Here is a 7,983-nt window from a genome sequence, read left to right as displayed (position 1 = left end):
AATATGGTAGTTTGTACAGCCATAGCAAAAGGATTTCCAACATCTCGTCTAAGCCATAATTGATGTAAAATATAGCAGCATGTGTCATGGTGGATTCATCACAACGGCTATATGATTATTATAATTATTGTAAATATTGTCTTTCCTTTTACAGCATCTTAAACGTCTTTATATTTGTAAACTTCAAGCAATTGAATTAAGAGACAAAAACAATTACTATTTTCACCATATTCAAGCATCTCAACTAATTTTATGGTATCAGAGCCTCATGGCTTCAAGTTCAAATTCAGAACCATCCCTATCCCTTCAATCTTTCCATCAGTGTTCGAGTTTGGTTCCAATCAAACTCAACACCAAAAATTATCTTCTTTGGAGTTCTCATGTTCAACCACTTATATTTGCCCTTGGGCTAAATCACTATATAGTTGATGTTAAGACTCCACCGAAGATGATAGAGCAAGAGGGGAAGGAGATAAATAATCTAGATTTTCTCATGTGGAAAAATAATGATGGACTTCTCACAACTTGGCTTAGAAGTATGATGAATGAAGACGTGTTGAGCATGGTTATCGGCTTGCAGACGGCTCAAGAAATCTGGCTCACTGTTGAAGAGATCATGCTACCTGCAACTAAGGAGTAAGAAACATGGCTAAAAGATAGCCTTTATTCTCTAAAGAAAGGATCTTCCAAGCTTGATGAATTTCTTAAGAAATTCAAGGGCGTCAGCAACAAGTTGGCAGCCATTGGAAAACCAATGAACGATGATGACAAAATTTTTCAAATTGCAAGAGCCTTAGGTCCCAAATATGCTGACTTCAAAACTACAATGCTCAATAAACCTCCATATCCCAGCCTTAAACAACTCATCAATGCTCTCCAAAACCATGAACATATTGTGATCGTAGAAAAAGATGAAGAAGCTAGACTTGGCACAAATCAAAACCAAGCCTTCTTTGGTCAACGTGGAAGAGGCAGAAATCAAAGCGGTGGAAGACCTCCATACCAGGGCAGAGGATGAGATAAACTCTGACTTTAATAAAGATAAAACTTATTATGATTAAGACAGTAAAGTCTACAGAATCTAAAACCATGCTCTGATACCAACTGAAACGACCCGCCCCGAAACCCCCCAGGCGAGTCTATCTAGTTACATCAAAACAGACTTAAAAATAATATTATACGTAAAGAATCTGCTGAAAATTCGACAGAGTCTCCTTTATATATATAACACTCCCAAAGTACAAATATGAATATACAACAAACTCCAGTGCTCAACATACTCAACCAAAAATACTGAGTTATATAATATACAACCCCAAAAGAACAAGATGACCAAGATGTCCCAACAAAAACATTTATATACTCTAGCACCATCACGTGGCCAAGACTCAAAATATATACAGTCGCTGGGTCGGTCTGGTGTACCTGCAACCTCCTGGTGAGGGGGGGAAAATATAATAAAAACGGGGTGAGTTTAAAACTCAGTGAGATCAGTGAGTGGATAGTAGGTTTGAAAATTAATCTTTACTTTAAAAGAAATAAGCATATCCAAACACGGTTTCATTAAACCATAAGTGAGAAATCAGAAATAAATCATTAAATATTTAAATCAGATTACCAACCATAGAAATCATATCACCAAATCATATCGATTTCACAAATCTGAAAATCATATCTCATCATATCTCTGCATGCATAATCTAGTCCCCAAAGGACAAAAGCGCCCAAGCACACGGCCCAAAGCCTCTATGTGTACTCAGACGGGCCCCAAAGGCCTCCTTACAATCAGAGCGCGCACCTCCCTTATTACCCCTCAGTTTGGCGGGCCTCCCTTATTACCCCTCATCTATATCACTGTACTCATATTCACATACCTCTTTACCACATTTTAAATCATACCACATTTGAATCCACTTTTCTTAACTTTCAAATAATATCACACTTTATTCAAAATCGATACGCAAAATTATTAACCAAACATTTTCATATAATATCAACAAGTGAATAAAATCCATTTCGAGAAATCATTAAATCAGCACATTTAAAAATACTTATTCCGCAACCATGCTTTACTATCATAATTAACTCTAAAAATAAGTTTCGTATATTCCACTCACAGTGACGGTGTTCACAGTCGGTTATCGTCTACGTCCGCGGACCGGTTCTCGCTCGCGGATCCTCCTAAATCAAGGAAACGACATAATTATTCTCCGTAAATCGGAATTCCGACTAAATATATGCAATAACTCGAAACGAACATTTATCCATAATTAACAACTCCCGTGACGATAAAATTACTAAAATGCCCTTGAGTCCGTAAATCATTAACATGCTCCGAAATCGTAAATCACCGAATTATCCTCGAAATCGTAATTACACCCAATTCACAATTCTATGAATTACTAAAATATCCACAGGCTCAGAAATGACAAAATTGCCCTCATAGTGTGAAATTACCAAAATGCCCTTGCCGGTCAACGGTCACTGGAATTTGGTCAACGCTGGCCAGGAAGCTCAAATCTTAAAGTGCCAATCACGCTGAGTTCAATGGTACCGGCGGTGAGCTCCAACGCGCGGCAACGACGCCGGAATCTAGCTCGACAGCCGTGAGTTCCAACAATCGACCGGCAGCAAAACGACGACTCTCGGTGCCTATGAATGGTCGGAAATGGAAGAGGGAGTCATGAGGAACAAAATCCAACCGGTGGTGTCACTCAAAACCGGCGAAAATCTCGGCGGAGTAAAGTGAAGCAGTCGCGGGTTTCAAGCTTCGATCGCCGGCGTTCCGGTTCGTTTTCGGCAGTGAGGATGGCAGGGGAACGACGGTCGGCTTCTAAGCTTCAGATCGGTACCAAGCTCGGCCAAAACGGTGGTCGGAAACGTGAAATCCGTCCGGGTTAAAGTCGCGGGTCGGGTCGGATCCGGCGGGTCAAGATCGGGTAAGTTGGCAGCTTCTCTCTCTCTGTTTTGCACGTGCATGTGTTTTTCCTCTGTTTCCAACATATTCCTTTGCTTATAAACTCTTTCACCGCCTCATGCCATTTTACATTCACAGGTATTACAAAAACCGAATAAAGAAAAATTTCGTCCTCGAAATTTACGTACCTGATAAGAAAAGATAGGGATATTGAGCTCGCACTAAGTCCTCGCGCTCCCAGGTAGCCTCTTCCTTTGTATGATTCCTCCATCGCACTTTTACTAGAGGGATGGTCTTAGAAATGTAAGAAATGAGCAGATTTTGTAAGTCGATCTACAACCACCCAAACACCATCATGTCCTTTCTGAGTATGTGGAAGTCCCGCCACAAAATCCATAGTAATGTGCTCCCACTTCCACTCTGGAATAGGAAGCGGCTGAGAGCACCCTGCAGGCCTATGGTGTTCAGCTTTAATCTGTTGACAGACCAAACATCGAGAAACAAATTCTGCTATCTCTCTCTTCATGCCCTGCCACCAATAATGATCTCTCAAGGTACGGTACATCTTCGTACTACCAGGATGCATCGCATAGGCTGAACAGTGAGCTTCTTCCATAATCTCTTTTTTCAAATCTTTAATATCAGGTACACAGAGTCTATTACCCATGAATACAACTCCATCCTCTCTCACCATAAAATCGGTTCGTAAACTTTTCTGCACATCCTCTTTTAACTTCATTAACTGTGGGTCCTGAGCTTGCATATGGTGAACTTTGTCAATCAAAGTCGGCCTAACGCGGAAGTTAGCTATCAAAGCTCCACGATTGTCAGTATTCAACTCGACTTCCAAAGATCTCAACTCGATCAACAGAGGTACATATTTCACTCGCAAGTGAGCGATAGAGCTGGAAGACTTTCTACTTAGTGCATCAGCCACCACATTTGCTTTGCCTGGATGATAATCGATAGTGCAATCGTAGTCCTTAATCAGTTCGATCCATCTCCTCTGTCTCAAATTCAACTCCTTCTGAGTAAACAAATACTTCAAGCTCTTATGATCGGTAAAAATCTGACATGTTGCTCCATATAAGTAATGCCGCCATATCTTGAGTGCAAACACCACTGCTGCTAGTTCTAAATCATGTGTTGGATAGTTTTGTTCATGCTTCTTAAGTTGTCTAGAGGCATAAGCCACCACTTTCCCATGCTGCATCAATACACAACCCAATCCCTGCCTAGAGGCATCACTGTAAACCATAAATCCTTCATTACCAGATGGAAGTGTAAGAACTGGTGCTGAGGTCAAACATGTCTTAAGTTCTTGAAAACTTTTTTCACAGTCATCATCCCACTGGAACTTAGCATTCTTTCTGGTTAATCGTGTCATAGGAATAGCAATCTTGGAGAATCCTTCCACAAATCTACGATAATAACCAGCTAACCCAAGAAAACTCCGAACCTCTGTGACATTTGTAGGCCGTTCCCATTTCACAACTGCTTCAATCTTTTGAGGATCAACATAAATACCTTCAGCTGATATCACATGGCCCAAAAATACGACTCTGTCCAACCAAAACTCACATTTGCTGAACTTGGCATACAACTGCTTCTGTCTCAAAGTCTGTAAAACAGTCCACAAATGCTCTGCATGCTCCTTCTCGTTTCGGGAATACACCAAAATATCATCAATGAATACAATCACAAACCGATCTAGGTATAGGCTAAATACCCTGTTCATCAGGTCCATAAAAGCAGCTGGGGCATTTGTCAATCCAAATGGCATCACTAAGAACTCATAGTGCCCATAACGGGTTCTGAATGCTGTTGTAGGAACGTCAACATCTTTAATTCTAAGCTGATGGTAACCCGAGCGCAAATCAATCTTAGAAAATACTTTTGCCCCTTGGAGTTGATCAAACAAGTCATCAATACGCGGAAGTGGATACTTATTGCGTACCGTAACTTTATTCAACTGCCTATAGTCGATGCAGAGTCTAAAAGTCCCATCATTTTTCTTAACAAATAAGACTGGAGCTCCCCACGGGGACACACTAGGTCTAATAAACCCTTTCTCTACCAACTCTTGCAATTGAACCTTCAGTTCCTTTAATTCTGCTGGAGCCATTCGGTACGGTGCCATAGATATTGGAGATGTTCCAGGGACTAAGTCAATAGAAAACTCAACTTCTCTGTTAGGTGGCATTCCAGGAAGTTCATTTGGAAAAACATCTGGAAATTCTTTAACTACTGTAATATCCTCCAATCTCAATTCTCGAGCTTCTGTATCTATCACATGAGCTAAATAAGCTGAGCATCCTTTTCTTAACAACCGTCTTGCACTAATAGCAGATATAACACATGAGGGTAGAACTCTGCGCTCCCCACAAAATTTCACCTCAGCTTTCCCTGGCTTTTTAAACACAACATCCTTTTTGAAACAATCCACCGTAGCATAATGAGATTCAAGCCAATCCATACCCAAAATAGCATCAAAGTCATAAATCTCTAAGGAAATCAAATTCGCCTCAAATTCATGTTCACCCATTCCAATCATACAATCTCGATACACACTCTGAGCAAGTACTGACTCTCCGGTAGGTGTACGAACAACTAATTCACAATCTAGCAGTTCGGGCTCTCGCCCTATATGCATAGCAAAAGTACGAGAAACAAAAGAGTGTGTGGATCCAGGATCAATAAGAATATGAGCCTCGCGGCCAAGGATAGATAATATACCCATAATAACTTCGGGTGCAGCACGTGCCTCCTGCTGCGTCAAAGCAAAAACTCGAGCCTGAGTATGAGGTCGACCAGACTGACCTCTCTGACCTGAAGCAGTCGTCTGACCCCTAAAGGTAGATGTAGAACCTCCTGTCTGCACTCCTCTCTGACCCTGAATCTGGCTAGAGTAAGGCCGGTACCGTGAGGCTGTCCCTCCTGTAGAGCTATCACCCTGAGATAAAGTAGGGCAAAATCTCCTGATGTGTCCAGGCTGACCACATAAATAACAAACTCTGTCTCCAACACGACATTGGCCCTGATGATTCCTGCCACATGAAGGGCAAGAAGTTAGCTGGAAACTCCTAGAACGATCATCACGATATCCCCCGCTACTGCGGTCGTACTGTCCCTGAGTCCTGGTATTACTCCCTACCAATGGTTGTACAGAACTATGACTAACAGCTTGTCTCGAGTCCCCTCTGAAGCCTGTACCCTGACTCCTTTGCATACTATCAAAATAACTCGTAGGAATACCCCCTCTCTTGGGCGGCCTACTACTAGAGTCACCCTCTGCCCAGCTCTGGCTACGCTTTTGCTTCAGTGCATGAAATCTACGTCCCTCTGCAATACTGTGCTCTACTCTCCTGGCTGCCTCAACTACCTCCCCAAACTCAGTATATCGTGATGCAGTCACGGTGGTACGAATCTCAAATCGGAGGCCATCCTCGAACCGTCTGCATCTCTCTCTCTCATCACCGACTACAGATGTAGCAAATCTAGAGAGATCTAAAAATTTCTTCTCATACTCCTCAACTGTCAGAGATCCCTGAACCAACCGAAAGAATTCACTCCGTTTAATATCCTGATATACAACAGGAAAATAATGATCGTAGAATTCCTTGCGGAAAATAACCCAAGTAATCGCAGCATGTCCCTGATATCGTCTCTCCACTGTCTGCCACCAATGGTAAGCTCTATCCTCGAGCAGGAAAGTGGCGAAGGATAATCTATCATCTTCTGGACACTTCATCACATCAAAAATACGCTCTAACTTAACAAACCGTGACTCAGCCTCAGGTGGTTCTCCGAAACCATTAAAACTCTTCGCCCCTAAACTCCTCACTCGCTCAATAGTATTTGCATTACCGACATGTGCTTGAGTCTGATTTTGCACAACTGTAGTCATGATTTGAGCCAGCCTATCAAATGACTGCTCAATATTCGGGGCATCCCCCGGTGTCTGTTGTGCAATTCCATGCGTAGAGGATTCAACTATCCCCTCATTCGCGGGTTCACGTTCCCCCGCAGGTACACTACCAGAAGTCAACCCAGCTATTGGCCTAGTTCGACCACGGCCACGGCCACGTCTACTACTACGACGAAGCATGATGGTGCCTACAAGAGATAAACTCTGACTTTAATAAAGATAAAACTTATTATGATTAAGACAGTAAAGTCTACAGAATCTAAAACCATGCTCTGATACCAACTGAAACGACCCGCCCCGAAACCCCCCAGGCGAGTCTATCTAGTTACATCAAAACAGACTTAAAAATAATATTATACGTAAAGAATCTGCTGAAAATTCGACAGAGTCTCCTTTATATATATAACACTCCCAAAGTACAAATATGAATATACAACAAACTCCAGTGCTCAACATACTCAACCAAAAATACTGAGTTATATAATATACAACCCCAAAAGAACAAGATGACCAAGATGTCCCAACAAAAACATTTATATACTCTAGCACCATCACGTGGCCAAGACTCAAAATATATACAGTCGCTGGGTCGGTCTGGTGTACCTGCAACCTCCTGGTGAGGGGGGGAAAATATAATAAAAACGGGGTGAGTTTAAAACTCAGTGAGATCAGTGAGTGGATAGTAGGTTTGAAAATTAATCTTTACTTTAAAAGAAATAAGCATATCCAAACACGGTTTCATTAAACCATAAGTGAGAAATCAGAAATAAATCATTAAATATTTAAATCAGATTACCAACCATAGAAATCATATCACCAAATCATATCGATTTCACAAATCTGAAAATCATATCTCATCATATCTCTGCATGCATAATCTAGTCCCCAAAGGACAAAAGCGCCCAAGCACACGGCCCAAAGCCTCTATGTGTACTCAGACGGGCCCCAAAGGCCTCCTTACAATCAGAGCGCGCACCTCCCTTATTACCCCTCATTTGGCGGGCCTCCCTTATTACCCCTCATCTAAATCACTGTACTCATATTCACATACCTCTTTACACATTTTAAATCCTACCACATTTAATTCACTTTTCTTAACTTTCAAAAATAACACACTTTATTCAAAACGAAACCCAAA

The 7,983-nt window shown here is 41.6% G+C and overlaps 2 long non-coding RNA genes across 4 annotated transcripts in view; both read right to left on the bottom strand.

Annotated features, from left to right (window-relative positions):
• Positions 1-1,026: 1,026 nt before the first annotated feature.
• Positions 1,027-3,206, bottom strand: LOC112097737. Of its 2 annotated transcripts, none has more exons than XR_002905212.1 (3): positions 3,106-3,206; positions 2,118-2,181; positions 1,027-1,435 (listed from the first exon to the last, which is right to left on the bottom strand). It is a non-coding gene; the product is annotated as an uncharacterized LOC112097737 (long non-coding RNA). The 2 variants fall into 2 exon arrangements; XR_002905211.1 differs by lacking the exon at positions 3,106-3,206 and adding an exon at positions 2,458-2,484.
• A 3,504-nt stretch (positions 3,207-6,710) lies between these two features.
• The window catches only part of LOC112097736, a 3,357-nt gene continuing 2,084 nt past the window's right edge, over positions 6,711-7,983 (bottom strand). The window contains exon 3 of one of the 2 annotated variants that reach the window (XR_002905210.1): positions 6,711-7,033. This is a non-coding gene — a long non-coding RNA (uncharacterized LOC112097736). The other variant, XR_002905209.1, reaches the window with a different exon arrangement.

Source organism: Citrus clementina, unplaced genomic scaffold (assembly GCF_000493195.1).
Source record: "Citrus clementina cultivar Clemenules unplaced genomic scaffold, Citrus_clementina_v1.0 scaffold_5, whole genome shotgun sequence".
NCBI lineage: Eukaryota > Viridiplantae > Streptophyta > Magnoliopsida > Sapindales > Rutaceae > Citrus > Citrus x clementina.
This window is presented reverse-complemented; position numbering and strand designations above follow the sequence as displayed.